Source organism: Anomaloglossus baeobatrachus, chromosome 8 (assembly GCF_048569485.1).
Source record: "Anomaloglossus baeobatrachus isolate aAnoBae1 chromosome 8, aAnoBae1.hap1, whole genome shotgun sequence".
NCBI classification, from domain to species: Eukaryota; Metazoa; Chordata; class Amphibia; order Anura; family Aromobatidae; genus Anomaloglossus; species Anomaloglossus baeobatrachus.
Genome location: NC_134360.1, coordinates 107,502,833 through 107,522,348, shown reverse-complemented (window position 1 = coordinate 107,522,348; position 19,516 = coordinate 107,502,833).

The following is a 19,516-nucleotide window of genomic DNA, read 5'->3' as shown; positions in this document are numbered from 1 at the left end:
GTTGAAAAAATGGGAAATTGCTGAAGAAATTTGAACTCTTCTTCCTAACCCCAAAAAAGTCTGAATCAAAAATTGCGCTGATGTAAAGTAGACGTGTTTGAAATGTAATTTATTAACTATTTTGTGTGACATATATCTCTCTGGTTTTAGGGCATAAAAATTAAAAGTTTGAAAAAGCGTTCCAGAGTTATAACCTCATAAAGTGACACTGGTCAGAATTACAAAAAATGGCCTGGGCATTAAGTACAAAACTGACTTCGTCCTTAAGGGGCTAAACAAGGCTATTCACTGACAGCTAACATTGAAAAGGAACTGTACTTATTGTTTTATCCCGGGACGTCCTCTCTGAAAAGAAGTGTGGCACCCCTAGGACTATTATCCACAGTAAAACCATCATTAGTTACTCAACACAAGCACTAGAGCAGACACCGCACTACCACCTCTGGCCAGAAGGGGGAGCTCAAGAGACTCCCCTAGATATATTCTGATCTGAGGTAAAATTGACAGTTTAGTTTTTTCAGTTGGAGCCGGGACGCTCAGAGGAGTAGTTACAGAGAAATTGCGCAGAGGTCCTTAGGAGAGACTGACAATTTCCAGGCCCAAGCCATTGGTCTGAGGAGGAGACAGAGAAGAGGAACATTTTAGGAACCGGGTAGCCATTAATATCTACCCCTGAAAAGGCGCAAATACTGACACCGGATCCGTGGCTGCATTTGTTTTACACAATACAGCAACCAGGAAAAGTGAAGGCGATTCAAGCTTCATCAGGGTCAGACACAGCAGCATCCAGAGAGTTCAGCGGTACTCCCGGAAGGGGTAAGCAGAGGAAAAGGACTCAAGTTGCCTGTTGAAATAGGACCCGGGAGGGACAGTTTGGGCCGGCAGCTAGTTCACACACAGCAGCAGGCCACACACAGATAGCGCAAAGAAGGAGGCCAAGGACCCGGCAGGGCAGAGTAACTTAGTCCTCCTGATACAGACTCCAGTGATGGGACTTGTTGTTATGCAGTTTTTGTTAAAGTAAACCGGTTAAACGTTGCCTGCGCCTCAGTCTCTCATTTGGGCAGTAGCCACCTATCCAGGATTGGGACCATCGAAGCTGAAAAAACCTATTGCTGATCAAGTAAGTGTCTGCTCCCCAAGAGTCTCCTCACAATACCATTATCTATAACCACCATTGACTTTTACCTCACCTGCCTGGGACCCACAGCCCTACCCCGACAGGGCTTTCCACCTCAGCTGCCCCACATCATCATCCCCGGCCAGCTACTGGCAGCGGTGGCCATAAATAGCCACATTTATTCCGGGTGGCGTCACGAAAAACTCTTATAAACTTTTATTTATCCCCTGTAAATACCCCCCATTGCACTGTGCATCGCCTGAGACCACAGCTCGGGTCGAGCCACCCGTGACATCCCCTCAAGAAATAGACCCCCGATCCGGTGCTGGGTACCCCGGTCTCTGGGCGTCACAAATTGGCGTCACGAACAGGATCTACCGTATCCAGCTAAACTGGGTATTGTGTGCTGTGATTTCCAGTAAAATTGGCCAAAAACTGTGTGAAAAACATCAAAAATTGACTTTATTAAAGAAATTTTTTTTTCCCCATTGAAAACCATTGAAAGACATGGGGACAAAATGGCCGCCATCCTCTGAGGTAATCACCTTATAACTGCCTGGGCGCGAGACTGTGTTATTTGAACTGCGCCACAGCCTGAGCTCTGACTAAAAAAAAAAATCCTGCTGCACCGCGGAACTATTGTGCGCCATCCCGACGGAAGCAGAGGACCGGAAGGGTCCAGATTAACTAAGGGGGCGCAACATGTCGCACCACGGAGATGCTGATGCACCAGGTGATGCGACCACAGCAGAAGGACAAAATATGAATAGAGCGCCTGGCAGCCCAGCGGTGCAAGGAGCAGCGCCCATCATGCCATGTCTGATGCCCTATACTCCGGGTGCCCCGTGGCTACCACACTATGAAGGTAAGCCAAATACTCTTGATAACTTTAATGAGAAGCTGCAAGCCTACTTCAACATGTACCCTGCCCTGACAGAGATTCAGCGTGTTGGTCATCTTATGGGACAATTAGGTGGCAGTGCCCTGCGGGATGTCACAGCCTGGCCAGTAGATGCAAAAGACACTGTTGAACATGTAATAGCCGGATTGAAAGCAGCTTTTGAAATCACTGCCGGCAGTAAGGCTAAAACAAGATTCTTTAATTGTAAACAGAAACCCAATGAGAGCGTGAGAGACATTGCTTTAAATCTACAGGAGGCGCTCAAAGCACTTACATTAGCAGAACCTGTTTTTACCACCGGAGCAGATAAGTTATTGAAAGATCAGTTTATTGAGGGACTCTTAACCCCTTCTCACAGGGGGCATTTAAGCATGCTGGTTTTTAAGGATCCCGAACTGACATTTGCTCAATTAAAGGAAAGTGCCATTCGTCTCCAGCAGGCAGAGGCGCCCCGGGATCTGGATTTGTCTCAAACTATTGCAGAGGCACCTCAGCAGCAGGGAGTGCCAGTGACCTCAGCCATGTCAGGAGCTATTGCTAAATCTCTGGAGCCTAACACCAATGAGGCTCTCCATCAAAAGCTTGCTGCCCTGACAGACACCGTTGCTTCAATGGCTAAAATCATTCAGGAGTTGCGTGGATCCCAGACTACACCCAAGATCGAGTTGGCGACCAGCAAAGAGGATGTTGCATGGATGAGGCCCAGGAGGTACCCAGCGTGGAGAGGACGACCCAGCGACCGCTACCAGCTGAATGGACAGCCCATTTGCCGTCGTTGCAAGGAGCCAGGCCACTTTGCCCGGGAATGTGCTTTAAAGATCCCCTGGGAAGGCGGGCCGCTTCACAGGAATGAACTTTCAAGGTCCAACACCCTGGCACGACAAGTACGTAGGAGGGCGTCCTGTTATCCCTATCGTGCTGGACGGTATTCCCCTCAACGCCCTGCTGGACACCGGTTCCCAGATATCATCAATTCCGCATATCCTTTATAAGAGGTACTGGGCTGATACAGACATTGATAAAGGACCATCTAACGTTGCATTGAGTATATGGGCTAGTAATGGTGAGATAGTACCGCAAGTAGGTTTTAGGGAAATGACTGTCAAGATTGGTAGGGTAGAATTACAGAAGCAAGGTATTATTGTTGTTGATGTTGACCGGCGAGATCGTGAACCAACTGTATTGATAGGAATGAATGTACTAGAAAATTGTTTTTCCGAGGTCCTTACTGTCTTACAGCAACTCACCAAGACTGCCAGATGTGACCAGCAAAGAATTCTACAGAGAGAGATAAAAGCTTTGGTGTTAAAGCAACAGGTAGAAGTTGCAGGTGGAGAAATTGGCAGTGTGAGGGTGAGTGATCCAACCCCTATTGTAATTCCGCCTAAAACCGAAATGTTGGTATGGTGCAGAGCCGCAATAGGCATAAAAGGGCGAAATTACCAGGCTTTGTTAGAACCCGTGTACACTGATAGTAGGCCCACTATACTGACAGCCAGGGGAGTAGTCAAGGTACACCGGGGAAGGGTGCCAATACGTCTTTTAAATTGTGGAGAAGAAGAGGTCACTTTACCGAGGTATGCTACTATGGCGAAACTATATACCGTTGACAACAATGCCATCACAGCCATTGAGCCCTTGGATCCTTCATGTCAGACGGACGACAATGGTTCACGTGGAGAATTGGAGGATTGGTGTCAACAGTTGTACGTAGGAACAGATTTAACACCTACCCATCAAAAACAAGGGGTGTACAGGCTAGTGAGAGAATATGAACAAGTCTTCAGTAAACACCCGCTAGATTTTGGGCAGATCAAAGGGGTAGAACACACAATACCCACTGGTAACCACCCACCAATAAAAGAGAGATATAGACCCGTACCGCCCGCTCACTACCAATGTGCAAAATATATGCTGAGGAATATGAAACAAGCTGGGGTAATAAGAGACAGCTGTAGCCCCTGGGCGGCCCCTCTAGTGATAGTTAAAAAGAAAGACGGAACCATGAGAATGTGCGTGGACTACCGGCAGATTAATCACATTACCCATAAAGACGCGTACCCCCTACCTAGAATAGAGGAATCATTAGCAGCATTAAGATCTGCTAACTATTTTTCCACCTTAGACTTAACAAGTGGGTATTGGCAGGTCCCTGTGACGGAGAGAGACAAGGAAAAAACAGCATTCACCACACCGATGGGTCTCTGTGAATTTAATTGTATGCCGTTCGGACTCTGCAATGCACCCGGTACCTTCCAGCGACTGATGGAGTGCTGTCTAGGACACAAGTATTTTGAAACCGTCCTCCTGTACCTAGATGACATAATAGTCTACTCCAAGACTTATGAGCAACACCTACAAGACTTGGCAGAAGTATTTGAAGCCTTGTCCGAATATGGCATGAAGATCAAGCCATCCAAATGTCACCTTCTTAAGCCAAAGGTACAGTACCTGGGACACGTAAGTTCAGAAGGAGTAGCACCGGATCCCGAGAAAGTAACCGTGATAAGGGATTGGCCAAGACCCACCAGCGTGAAAGAGGTGAGGCAATTCCTGGGACTGGTTGGCTACTATCGCAGATTCATAAAAGGGTTCACAAAGTTATCAGCACCCATACAAGACATCCTGGTAGGGCAGTCAAGGAAGCCCTCAGCCCGGAATCATCCTTTCCAGTGGACTGACGAGAGGGAAGAGTCCTTTGAGAAGCTAAAGAAGGCACTGACAGGAGAAGAGGTTCTAGCATACCCAGATTACCATCAACCCTTCATCCTCTACACAGATGCCAGTAATGTGGGACTAGCAGTAGTACTGTCACAAAAGCAGGGAGGCAAAGAGAAAGTCATCGCCTCTGCAAGTAGAAACCTCCGACCTACTGAAAGAAATCCGGAAAATTACAGCTCCTTCAAGTTAGAACTATTGGCAGTAGTCTGGGCTGTAACCGAGCGTTTCAAACACTATCTGGCAGCTGCAGAATTCACCATCTATACTGATAACAATCCGTTGACCCACCTGGATACAGCAAAATTAGGTGCGCTGGAACAACGATGGATAGCCCGGCTGTCTAATTACCTAATTACAACTTTGTGATCAAGTATAGAGCAGGCCACAAGAATGGAAATGCAGATGCCTTATCCCGGATGCCACACTTGGAAAATGTGGAAGAGGAACCGGAGGGGCTTGAAGAAATTGAACTACCGGCCTTCCATCGTCCCAAGATAGGACAGTATCAGTCAGGTGCCTATCAGAAACAACAACAAGCGAGTCTCAACCCATTAGCACACCACAGATGGGCTGACACGCAAGACAGCAATCCGGCTGTGAAGTTGGTAAAGGAACTGCTGACGGAACAAGGTGCATTTCCCAACCAGAATGCCCCGGAAGAGACACATAAACTATGGAAAGAGAGAGGCAGAATGTTCTTGTATCAAGTGAAGCTCTGCAGAAGGTACACTAATCCAAAGACACATGAATTAGTCTGGCAAATAATAGTGCCTAAACAAGATGTAAAGATAGTCCTGGAAGCTTACCACAATGGTGCTGGTCATTTTGGATGGAAGAAACTAGAAATACTCTTGAGAGAAAGATTCTACTGGGTTGGTATGAGAAGATCAATTGAAGAATGGTGCAGAAACTGTGGCCCGTGCAACCTCAGAAGGAAAGATCAACGAAACCAAAGAGCACCACTCCAGCCCATAGTCACCAAGCAACCACTTGAGCTTGTCGCCATAGACCATGTGAAGTTGACACCAAGCCGGTCTGGCTATGTCTATGCCTTAACCATCATGGACCATTACTCACGCTTCTTAGTGGTGGTACCCGTGAAGGATCTCACAGCAAAAACAGCAGCTAAGGCGTTCCAAACATACTTTTGCAGACCCCATTGTTACCCTGAGCAAGTACTTGCAGACCAAGGTACAGCCTTTGAATCAGAGATCTTCAGAGAGTTCTGCAATATGTATGGTTGCAAGAAGATCCGGACAACAGCATATCATCCTCAAACAAATGGCTTATGCGAAAAGATGAACCATATTGTAATTGACTTATTGAAGACCTTGCCGGAGTCAGAAAGAAATCAATGGCCGGAGAAATTGCCCGACTTGGTAGACCTATATAACAATGTCCCAGTAAGCTCTACAAATTGCACCCCAGCTTACCTTATGTGTGCAAGACCTGGTAAGCTACCAATTGATCTTGAAATGGGAATTCTGAAACCGGATGCAGAAGTGCAAGATTCCAATTGGGATACCCTACGTCAACAGCAGTATCGCCAAGTACAAGCGTGTGTGGAAAGAAGTCTCCAGCAAGCTAGAGAAGGACAAGAACGAACTTATAATCAGCATGCTCTAGCAACCCCGTTAAAACCTGGTGACCAAGTACTAAAGAGAAATCGTCGCACCAATAAACTGGATAATCAGTGGGAAACCATCCCGTACACAGTTTTACCAGCAAGAGTGAACAATCCTAAAATGTGCCTTATCAGCAAAAACGGAGGGCTAACATCAGTGCTAGTGTCAAGAGACAATCTGAAACTATGTCCTGAAACCTTGAGAGAGACGGAAGTTATCTAACCGGAACCTGAAGTAATCCAACCCATACCGGTTCAACCAGTTAAGGAAGAGGAAGAAAAAATTCATACAGTCTTAGGAGACTTTCCTAAAACCTGGCCCACTTACCATGGTGCAGTGGTAGTACCAATGATGGCCTTTTACCAAGTACCAGAACTAACACCAGAGCCCGTACAACCAGAAGCTCCAAGACAAACAGAATTAGAAGTTGACCCTGTACCACAAGAAGTCCCAAGACAGGAAGAACAGATTCCTAGTTATAGTGATCCCGGTCACGGTGGACTTGCCAACCCCACAAACGTGGAATCACCCTTAGCAGAACCAGAAGCACCCGCTATGTACACATCCACTCATACCATCACGCTAAGTACGCCTAGTACACTAGCCTTACGTAGGTCCCAGCGTAGTACTCAAGGTCAACTACCGGTAAAATATGCAGATTATCAAATGTGAATAAGTTAAAATGTGAGTTGTGTATATGTTATGTAGTACATTTAACAGAATTTAGAAAAATTTAGTTTAGTCATTAGTAATTAGTTTGCAACGTTTAAGCCCAGTACCTACAGAGACTTTCCTGTATGAACTACTTACATATTCTTGAACTTTTCTTCATTATTAACTATGAACTATGCCACAGGACTGGTTGTGGTAAAACTACTTGTAAATAGTTATCAGCCGGAGGCGATAGACTAAAACTCCGGAAAGACTGCTTTTTGATCTTTTTCGACTTTCTTTTAGACCTTCTTTTAGACTCTGTTGGAAAAATGGAACCGAGTTCCAAGACAGTAATTGCAGTGACTTTTCTAGCGGATAGTTAGTTATTTCAATATCTTCAAGAATAGAACTGTATTAATGGATGCTGTTTGAAGTGACTTTTTACAGAACTCTATTTTTGCACTTTGAGTGGTTTTTGTAATTTTTTATTTTTACGACTCTGTACATATTAATTTTTATATCATTTGTTTATTGTATCACAGTCCCGGAGTACTGTTTTTCACTAAGGGGGAATGTGGCACCCCTAGGGGTATTATCCACAGTAAAACCATCATTAGTTACTCAACACAAGCACTAGAGCAGACACCGCACTACCACCTCTGGCCAGAAGGGGGAGCTCAAGAGACTCCCCTAGATATATTCTGATCTGAGGTAAAATTGACAGTTTAGTTTTTTCAGTTGGAGCCGGGACGCTCAGAGGAGTAGTTACGGAGAAATTGCGCAGAGGTCCTTAGGAGAGACTGACAATTTCCAGGCCCAAGCCATTGGTCTGAGGAGGAGACAGAGAAGAGGAACATTTTAGGAACCGGGTAGCCATTAATATCTACCCCTGAAAAGGCGCAAATACGGACACCGGATCCGTGGCTGCATTAGTTTTACACAATACAGCAACCAGGAAAAGTGAAGTCGATTCAAGCTTCATCAGGGTCAGACACAGCAGCATCCAGAGAGTTCAGCGGTACTCCCGGAAGGGGTAAGCAGAGGAAAAGGACTCAAGTTGCCTGTTGAAATAGGACCCGGGAGGGACAGTTTGGGCCAGCAGCTAGTTCACACACAGCAGCAGGCCACACACAGATAGCGCAAAGAAGGAGGCCAAGGACCCGGCAGGGCAGAGTAACTTAGTCCTCCTGATACAGACTCCGGTGATGGGACTTGTTGTTATGCAGTTTTTGTTAAAGTAAACCGGTTAAACGTTGCCTGCGCCTCAGTCTCTCATTTGGGCAGTAGCCACCTATCCAGGATTGGGACCATCGAAGCTGAAAAACCTATTGCTGATCAAGTAAGTGTCTGCGCCCCTAAAGTCTCCTCACAATACCATTATCTATAACCACCATTGACTTTTACGTCAGCTGCCTGGGACCCACAGCCCTACCCGGAAAGGGCTTTCCACCTCAGCTGCCCCACATCATCATCCCCAGCCAGCTACTGGCAGCGGTGGCCATAAATAGCCACATTTATTCCGGGTGGCGTCACGAAAAACTTTTATTTATCCCCTGTAAATACCACCCATTGTACTGTGCATCGCCTGAGACCACAGCCCGGGTCGAGCCACCCGTGACATCCCCTCAAGAAATAGACCCCCGATCCGGTGCTGGGTACCCCGGTCTCTGGGCATCACAGAAGCCTGTCAAAATTCAAGCTGTGTGGTTCTAAAAGAAATAGACTAATGCTAAAGTGACAAGCTCACCTCTGCTACATTGCTCTGTTTGGAGAAAGTGAGGTATAGGGCACTGTGTAGTGAGATAAGTACATATGTTTGCTTGATTCTGAGTGATTATTGGGAAAAAGGCCAGGTATCCCTGTTATATTGTGAATAGTGTGGGAGGTAGTTGTAGAATTGTATTCCTGGAAGTGTGACGCCCTGGACTATTCAGGTCGTCACAGGGTTCTGCACAATCTGCCCTCCCCATGCAGGGCTCAAACCCCCATGGTTCTGGGTCTCTATTCTGCAGTACTGCCTCCACCAGTATTCACAAATCCTAGTTACACCTCGCACCACACCTGTCAGGCACACCAGTAGGCTGCTTAAACAGGAATGGGAATGCAAACCTAGGGGTCAGACAGAGTGGTGGGAGGGGTGAAGTCAGCGAGGGAGGAAGTGCAGAGCAGAGCTGACAGGCAGAACAGAAGTAGCTCCCAGAGAGAGAGGAGCTGTCAGCAGCAGCTCCCTGGAGTCGAGTAGTAACCATCGAGCTGAGAGGAGCTCTGAGGAAGCTGGGAGTTGTAGCTCCCAGGGGAGAAGCAGACTAGGTCACAGACGGTGGTCTGGACCTAGAGGAGTTGGAGCCCCAGTCGCAGGGATTGAGGCTAGGTGCCTGGAACCCGTCAAGGAGGACGGTCAGCAGCCTGGTCCTATCACCGATCCGGGACCAAAGGCACATTGGGGTACACGGACCCTAGGTCAGGGAGAAGCTTCAGGCGGCCCGGCAATTAACAAGCGGAGGACAGGGCCTTTATGGACTGTTCCTGTGGCGCCCTGGCCTTGCCAGGTCGTCACAGGTAACACACACATACCCCCACCCCCACTAGACAGTAACATTAGCCAAACACAAAACCCTTGTTGCCTCCCTCCAGGGTCTGATGTCCACACAAGGTGGGGCAGAGCCAAGCGGTTGGCCCTTCCCACCAAGGAGTTCACAGGCCTGGAGGCGGGAAAAGTGACAGCTTAGTCTTGGAGGTTGAAGTGAGAGGAGTGAAGTGGAGAGTGTCTGGGTTTGTGGCCCAGGCACTGACAACAAGGTTGGCAGACGGTGGTGGCCGTCTGCAGGAGTGATAAATTGATGCGGAACCGTAGGACCGGGGTCGGGCGTTGGCCCGCCGGTACCGACCGGGGAGTGAAGTAAAGCTAGCACACACAGGCAGGGCCATCGGACCCCGGCTAGGCTTGGAGCCGCCGTCAACAGCCAAATCCGAGTGTGACTGGAACCCCAGCAAAAGTCCCGATAGAAGGCAACCGCCCACACCGTGAGGGTAACAGCTACCACCTAAGGCTAGAGACCCAAGGGCCAGCGCCTGCGGGTAAACGGGCTCCTCCAGCATCCATACACCGGGGAGCGGACTACCGTTGGGAATCCATCGTAGTCAAACAAGTACACAAAGGTGCAGGGAAAGACAGCCGCCATCACCTGTCCGGGGAGAGACACTGCAGCCGGCTGCGGGACCCGTCCATCCAGCCATTTGGTTTACCCAGGACTTTGTGCATCTCTTACTGAGTGAGTACACCCGTGCCATCCGGCACCGCGCTGCGCTGTCCCTGCAACCCTGCACCTCACCAACCCTGCCTCCCCGTCACACCACCAGGCCCCGGGACCACCGACCCCTACCCACGGAGGGGGAAAACAACATCCCAGCTGCTCCCCACCATCGCTCCCGGGATCCCCGTCACCAGCAGCGGTGGTGCCCATCTTCACCACAACCCGTGGGTGGCGTCATGGACTAAATCCCCCAAACCAACCACCCTTTTCACTCACGGGTGAGGGGCGCCGCTCGAGTCCCCGGATCCGGCCCATCGCTCGAGCCACCGAGCAGCAGCAGCCGCAGCAGCGCCGGACCCGAGCGTTAGCGATCGCATCTGGCGGCGTCCTCCCCGCCCGCGACATTCCCGCGAAGCTCAGAGATTGGGGGCACTAGCGCAACGAGGGGGATAGGGCTTTCCAAACAAGTGGCCCACTGAAATACCAAGCATGAGCTCCTGAGAGCAGGCTCCTTCACTTAGCCACAGAGGGGAGCAGGGCCCGGAAAGCTCAAAGCTACCGGACCACAACGGACAATCTAAATTTTGTGCCAGGAGGCAGGTCACGGACCACCAGGCAGTGCTGCAGGGGATGAGACCCGGACAAGCTCCCCTCAGGAGACAGTGGCAGTCAAAGACTTGGTTTAACCGGTTATCAGCGTCTGCTTTCTTGCCAAGTGAGTACCCAGTTAACCCCTGCAACCAGCGAGCCTGCGCTCCCCCCTGCATCCCACAGCTTCATCCAGAGTCCCGTGGCCTTCCCCTACCTGTGGAGGGCTACGACACCTTGCTGCCCCACTCCACCACCCCGGGTACTCCCAAGGGCAGCGGCGGTACTCCCAATTACCGCACACCACGGGTGGTGTCACGAACTATACCTATCCCCTTTAAATATTCCCCTTCTTCATTTGAGTGTGGCCCCTAGCCCCCGTGTCCTGAGACCCTCGAGCCACGAGTAATCACCACCCCCCAGATCCGAGCAGTTCGATCCACTGCTGGGGCGGCACAAAAGGACCACGTGTCACCGTCTGCGGTAATGTCCCTGGGTTGGCCCTATTATTAGAGAGGTATGGGAGTGGAATAGCCGGTGAAGTATAACTCAGCCCCTGTCCTGCAGACTGACACTTGGGGTCTTCCAGGCTGCATTGTTATTTGTATGTTGCGGTATGTTGTGGCTCAAAAGCTGTGGAGGTCATGTTATTGTCAATCTTTGAAACATAGAAAGAAAACAGTTGGTTTATCATCTTTGTGTGATTGGGTTCTTCCATAGCACCACCGTATCGTTATATCCACCATGATAAAGGAAACGAGATGGGAGGAACAGTTATGTGATGACATATCAATTTATCCAAATTCGACACAAACATTTAAAATATAAGGAATATTTCTTCATTATAAGACAAAGGAAATAGAAAAAGACGTACAAGGAAGGAAAAGTGGCATATAAAAGTTTGGGCAATTAAGCAAGTTGAAGATGAAATGATCTCTAAAAGGCATAAAGTTAAAGATGACACATTTCCTTTGTATTATAGGCAAAAAAAATTTCATCATTTACATTTTAAAATTAACAAAAAAGGACAATTGGCCCATGCAAAAGTTTGCACCTGGTATTATCCCCTTTGGCAAGTATCACAGCTTGTAAATGCTTTTTATAACCAGCCAAGAGCCTTTCACGTCTTGTTTGAAGGATTTTCATCCATTCTTGCTTGGAAAAGTCTTCCAGTTCGGTGAGATTCCTGGGTCATCTTACAAGCACTGATTTTTTTTGAGGTCTAGTCACAGATTTTCAATGATGTTGAGATCAGGGGACTATGAGGACCATTGTAAAATCTTCAGCGTGCGCTTTTTGAGGTAGTCTATTGTGGATTTTGATGTGTGTTTAGGATCATTATCCATTTGTAGAACCCATCCTCTTTTTTTTTTTTTTTTTTTACACTTGGGGTTAATATCATTTTTTTTTGCAATACTGTCACATCTTTAGTAAAGAAGTCTCCATATGGAGTCTGTCTGAAGTGTTGAGTTCCCTTTATGGTGAATGATTTAAAGCTTTCTGTTTGGGATCCTGGTGTTTCACATGTAAGATAACTGGTTATAAGGTTATGATCTTATATCACTGATCACTGAAACACCTCCAGGATAACGCTGTTACAGACAGCAATATTTATATGTAATAGCATACATGTGTGCGATCCCAATAACACACCAATTTACATCTTATTACCTCCAATTTATCTAGGAGCCAGAAGTAAATATGATACTGGTGGGCAGCGATTCATGGGCGACTATTGTGTGCTTGGCCCCCCAGGCTAAAATTTGCCAGCCAGCCCCTGCCCAAACCATTCTTTCCCCTCACCCTGCGCCATAAAATAAGACAACTCACACTATAACTTAGATGGATATTGGTCACAAATTTGCTCAAAACATCTTAAAACACCCACTTGTTAACAAAACAATCAGATGGTCATATAAGAAGGGATAACACCGGGTAGAACTCCGCTCTCTCACCATTTTCTCCATTTTGTTGTAACACTGCTTTGACTTTACTTGCTTACATATAGTCACTGTTAACAAATATGAAATAACTATGAATATAAAATCAAATTAGTATTTACAAGGGGACGAAGGGTGGGAAACCGTGTCACCAGATCCCAATACCATGGGGGGAAGAGGACGTCCCAAAAGAGGTAAGGAGTATATATATGAGAAAAACAGGACCCTCACTGGTTAAAGGGTTTGGAGGAGGATCCAAAGGGACGTCCCCTTCCCCCACAAAACAGAGAACCTGAGCACACAAGGACTAATTAGCGGATAGTAACACAGGGAGGAGGGAGGATGCGGAGAGGCAACAAAGCACCACACAGTCTGGGGCACATTTAGTAAGCACTATACTGCACATCAGTTTGCATCAGAAAGGTTTTGTTTGTATTTCTAGAAGTCTTCTGTGTCGAACAATTTTCTTTTGTATTTCTTGAACCCATGCTTTGTTGAGCCACTGGCTGCATCTGCATTACATTACAGAGTATTTTAGAGTTGTGCATGTGTATGAAATACCACAACCTGCTCGAGTAAGCACTTCACTGCACTATTAACTAAATCCTATGAAAAAGCAGGAAATGAAGAACAGTGCTTTTTTGTATTTATCCTTACTTCATCATCAGAGATGTATAGCCACTTTAAAGGGAATTTGTTAGTTTTCTTGTTACCTTTTCTGAGAACAGAAGGCAGCTGTCACAGGTTCTCTGATATGAACCGTGTGATATCTAGAATTATGGTACTATTTGGCCAAAATCAGTTCAATTTTTGCACTGTGAGCATTGTGGGGATTAAATCTGATGCATTTAACAGTTACATAGGTTGAAAAAATACAGTTTCATTGGATTTATTCTTTCTAACTTTCCTCTATTTCCATACACATGACATGGAGCTGTCCCAAACAGAAAAGAGCATATCAATTCACAGGATTTTGCCCTCAGTATTGCCTGTCCATTGGACAGGAGTCATGCAAACTGCCTCTACCTGCTGGCATTTCTGGCTCTTCTTTTAATTAGACAGCTTGACACGACTATGTATGTGCATTATGCAGCAACGATAACATCACACCAGGTCAGCTAATAAGAAAAGGAGCTGGGGATTCCAGCAGGTAGGAGGCCACTCGCAGGGTTACCATATGGCACCCAGGTAATACCAATGTAACTGCTGGACCAGGATCCTGCAAATTAATTCGCTCATCTCTAGTCCTAAACTTTGTTTTGGCAGTCGACAGTTGATTCAGTAAAATAAATCTATAAGATAGATACAAAATACAAAGCTAGAAGAATATAAGGTCTAAAGACCTTTAGGCTAATGAGGACTGTTATTGTAAGGTCCTTGATAGTAGCTAAAATATTATTATAATGCACTGGCGCTCAGATCATGTACCTTATCACTAGTTGAATTGATTAGTTTAATTGTAGGAATATAAAGCTGCTAGTAGCTAGGGGATACCGTGTAAGTATCACCAGGGAGGTAATAAAAACGATTAATTAGTGTACTACTGCGCTAAATATTCCATTTAATAAAAAAAATGATTACCTGTTGTGTTATTAACCGGACTGTGTGAGACAAATATATTAGTTAATTAATATCTTTAGTCTAGGTTAAAAATTCTTTTGGTGCGGTGTACCCATGCTGGAATAATATGCTTCAATTGTGCTTAATAATCTTAAACTGTTAACCATAAATAGTGTGCTTTTTGACAACTACTTACTAGTTGGTGAAGGAGCACATATACATCCTTGGTTGCAGCTTTGATCTATATGATGTCCGCTTTCAGGGAAGGTTATACGGAGTTCAACACATAGGGCTGTAGCTACTGTGCAAGCCAGCCGCGCTCTGCTGAGGGATCTATAGATAGAACTGTTACGTCACCGCCGGAGTCTGCTCCAGCGACTTCTGCTCCGATCGCCAGGCGACGCCGTGTTCCTGCCGTGGATGGTGCTGGTGATGGGAGAGAAGTCGATGCCAGCGGCACCAGTGGGCGCAGGCTCCGATAATCCACTGGGCTGGGTTAGCTTGGGATCTGCAGTACCGCTGGCTGACTGTGGGTGGCATGTGTCTTCTAGCTGAAGTTGCCAGCGTTCAGCTACAGCTAATGGAAGACACCACACCCTTCTTATTTCCCCTCCTGTCACATGATCACTGCCAGATATAGTTCTGATTTTCCTGGCTCCTGTTACGTCCTATTCTGTTGGTGATTCCTGTGTTGACTTCTGCGTGTTTTTGACTACTCTTCTGCCTACTGTTTTTGTACCTTGCTGCCCGACCCGGATCTGACCTCTGCTACGTTTGCTGACTACGTCACTGCCTGCCGATTCTGTCCCTGTTCCGCAATTCCTGGTTTGACCCTGCCTGACTACTACTCTCATCGGACTGCAGCCTTCCACGGGTAGTGATCTCCAGGGTCCTGTGTAATTCCAAATCCCTGTATAGGGGTTAAAGGGTTTCAGGGTTCTGGGGGTCCTACTTGGTGAGTGTCTTCCCTCTAGCCTCCCCTTTACAGCCCATCTGAGTCTGTGGATCCAGGCAGGCGTTACATTATATCTGGCCCTCTATCCAGGAGAGAAAAAAAAATGGATTCTCTCCATGCTGTGCTAAATCAGGTGCACACCCTTTCTGGGCTTATACATGGACTGACACAGCAAGTGCAGGATCTCAGGTCTGCTCAGGTCCAAGCCCCCGCTGCAGTACCTACCTCAGCATGTCCAGAGTCCCGTCGACTGCAAGGGAGCAGATCACGTGGTGGAGTGCCTGGGTCAGAGAGGCAATCGCTTCCAAGGCAGCAGCACCACCTGAGCAGACCCCAGGATACCCGCTCAGATGCCCAGGTACTTCCTGCAGACCCTATGAGGTTAATGTTACCTGTCTCATTGTCTCACCAGGGAAAATCTGTACGGCTGCAGGCCTTTGTTGATTGTGGCTCTGCTGCTAATTTTTTAGACACTATTGTAGCAAAAGAGCTGGGTTTGACTTTGCTAAAGTTAAATGCACCTATTAGAATATCTGCTATTGATGGCACCCCTCTCACTCAGGGTGTGGTTAGTTTTGTAACTCCAGAGATCTCCATGCTTGTTGGTGCTCTGCATGTAGAATCTGTGTCATTTTTTGTTCTTGAGAATCTGATGTCAGCAGTGGTATTGGGCATGCCATGGCTGCGTAAACATAACCCGGTCATAGACTGGCATCAGGGTGAGATTGTGCGCTGGAGCCCTGAGTTTCTGGAGACGTGCATGTCTTTATCTGTGAACCTGACTAGAGCTGAACCTATCTTCATACCTTATGCATTCAGGGAATTTGCTGATGTGTTTTCTCTATCAGAATCTGAAAAATTACCTCCGCACAGAGATTATGACTGCCCCATAGATTTGGTCCCCAATTCCCGACTCCCCAAGGGTAAAATGTATAATCTTTCTGGTCTGGAGCGTCAGGCCATTAAAGATTATATAGCAGACAGTCTGCACAGGGGGTTTATCAGACCATCCAGGTCACCAGTCGGCGCTGGATTCTTTTCTGTTGATAAGAAAGATAGTGGCCTCAGACCTTGTATTGACTACCGTGAACTGAATGCTATTACTGTAAAGAATCAGTACCCTCTGCCACTCATCCCCGATCTGTTTAACCAGCTCATAGGAGCCCGGTGGTTCACCAAGCTGGATCTCAGGGGTGCATATAACCTCATCCGTATCAGAGAAGGGGATGAGTGGAAAACTGCATTTAATACTCCAGAGGGACACTATGAGTACCTAGTAATGCCTTTTGGATTAAGTAATGCGCCGGCTGTGTTCCAGAACTTTGTTAATGACATTTTCAGAGATAATTGTGGTCAATATGTGGTGGTCTATCTGGATGATATCCTGATTTATTCTCCTGATGCTACGTCACATGTCCAACATGTATGCACTGTACTCCAGAGACTCAGGGAGAATTCCCTATTTGCTAAATATGAGAAATGTGTTTTTTTTTGAGGCAGAGGTTAATTTCCTGGGTTATATATTGTCTGCAGAAGGCTTCCGCATGGATCCCTCTAAGCTTCAACCGATTAAGGAGTGGGTGCAACCCAAGTCTCTGAAAGCCTTGCAGCGTTTCCTTGGATTCGCTAATTATTATCGCAAATTCATTAGAGATTTTTCCAAAATTGCCAAACCCCTCACCGATTTGACTAAAAAGGGGGCTGATGTCGTTAATTGGAAGCCAGAGGCGATCCATGCCTTCTCAAAATTAAAAGGATGTTTCTCCTCAGACCCGATTCTGGTTCAGCCTGACCTTATGCGTCCGTTTATTGTGGAAGTCGATGCATCCGAGGTTGGAGTGGGAGCGGTGCTATTACAAGGTACTCCGTCTCTCACTCAGCTTCGTCCTTGTGCCTTCTTTTCCCGCAAGTTTTCTCCCACAGAGAGAAATTATGACATTGGTAATCGTGAGCTGTTGGCAATTAAATGGGCCTTCGAGGAATGGCGCCACTTCCTTGAAGGCGCCAAACATAAGGTCACAGTCATCACAGACCATAAGAACCTCACTTATCTGGAATCTGCTAAGAGACTCAATCCTAGGCAAGCTAGGTGGGCATTGTTCTTCTCCAGATTTGATTTTGTGGTAACATTCTGGCCCGGTACCAAGAACACCAGAGCTGATGCACTTTCCCGTAGCTTCTGTCCCTCTCAGTCCGAAGACTCTGAACCAGTGCATATTTTAGCTAAAGGCATTATTATGTCATCTGTTTCCTTAGATTTGATAGAAGAGGTCCATAATACCCAAGACCAAGCTCCTGAAACCACCCCTGTCCATAAACTGTTTGTCACCCGCTCACTGCGCCTACGGGTACTCCAGGAATTCCACAATTCTGTGCTGGCAGGTCACCCTGGTATCGGCAATACCCTCCGATTAGTAACCAGGAATTTTTGGTGGCCAACCGTAGCGAAAGATTGTAAGGAATATATACTGGCTTGTGAAACTTGTGCTTGAGCCAAGACACCCTGTACCCGCCCTGCCGGATTTCTCCAGTCCCTACCTACTCCAGTAAGCCCTTGGACACATCTCTCCATGGACTTCATCACTGACCTTCCACCCTCAGAAGGGAAGACTTGTATCTGGGTAGTAGTGGATAGATTCAGCAAACAGTGTCATTTTGTTCCTCTGTCCGGATAACCCAATTCTGAAATTCTTAGCAAGTTGTTTATTAGGCATATTGTGCGGTTACACGGGGTTCCGGAAAATATTGTTTCTTACCGAGAAACACAGTTCGTCTCAAAATTCTGGAGGGCGTTTTGTACAAAGAGCCATATAGAGCAATCTTTTTCATCTGCCTACCACCCAGAGACCAATGGTCAGACTGAACGTTCCAATCAAACCCTTGAACAATATCTCCGGTGTTATGTGTCTGACCGTCAGTCTGACTGGGTGGAATATCTGCCGCTAGCTGAGTTCGCTATCAATAATCAGAATCAGGAATCCATCAAGACTACCCCCTTTTTCTGCAATTTAGGGTTGCATCCACGTTTTGGTTCTTTTTCTTCCGCTGTGGTGGATACTCCTGAGGCTGACTCAACTGTGGACAAATTAAAGACTATCTGGTCTGAGGTGAAAGAGAACCTGAAGAAGGCAAAGGTTGGTCAAGCCTCCTCTGCCCTAGCCTTGGAGTTGGGGACAAGGTATGGTTATCCACACAGAATATGGTGGTCCCATAGTGGTCCAAGGTCCCTTCTGCTAAGCTGGGTCTGAGATTTATTGGACCTTACGAGATAATCGAGGTAATTAATCCCACAGCTTTCCGCCTGCAACTCCCCCCATCCTTCAAGATATCGAATGTGTTCCATAAGTCCCTCCTCAAGTTATATCGTGTTCCCATTCACCCAGTCAGTGACAATCCTCCTCCTGTTTTGGTGGAAGGTAACTTGGAGTATGAGGTACAGAGAATACTTGATTCCCGTATTGTCAGAGGGGTGGTACAGTATTTGGTGCATTGGAGGGGTTACGGCCCCGAGGAGAGGTCATGGGTACCTGCGAGCGATGTTCATGCTAGGGGTCTGGTCCGGTGGATTCACCTCCAATTTCCTGGGAAGCCGGGTTTTGAGGGTCCGGAGGCCCCTCGTGGAGGGGGGGTACTGTTACATCACCGCCGGAGTCTGCTCCAGCGATTTCTGCTCCGATCGTCAGGCAACGCCGTGTTCCTGCCGTGGATGGTGCTGGTGATGGGAGAGAAGTCGATGCCAGCGGCACCAGTGGGCGCAGGCTCCGATCATCCACTGGGCTGGGTTAGCTTGGGATCTGCAGTACCGCTGGCTGACTGTGGGTGGCATGTGTCTTCCAGCTGAAGTTGCCAGCGTTCAGCTACAGCCAATGGGAAGACACCACACCCTTCTTATTTCCCCTCCTGTCACATGATCACTGCCAGATATAGTTAGGATTTTCCTGGCTCCTGTTACGTCCTATTCTGTTGGTGATTCCTGTGTTGACTTCTGCGTGTTTTTGACTACCCTTCTGCCTACTGTTTTTGTACCTTGCTGCCCGACCCGGATCTGACCTCTGCTACGTTTGCTGACTACGTCACTGCCTGCCGATTCTGTCCCTGTTCCACAATTCCTGGTTTGACCCTGCCTGACTACTACTCTCATCGGACTGCAGCCTTCCACGGGTAGTGATCTCCAGGGTCCTGTGTAATTCCAAATCCC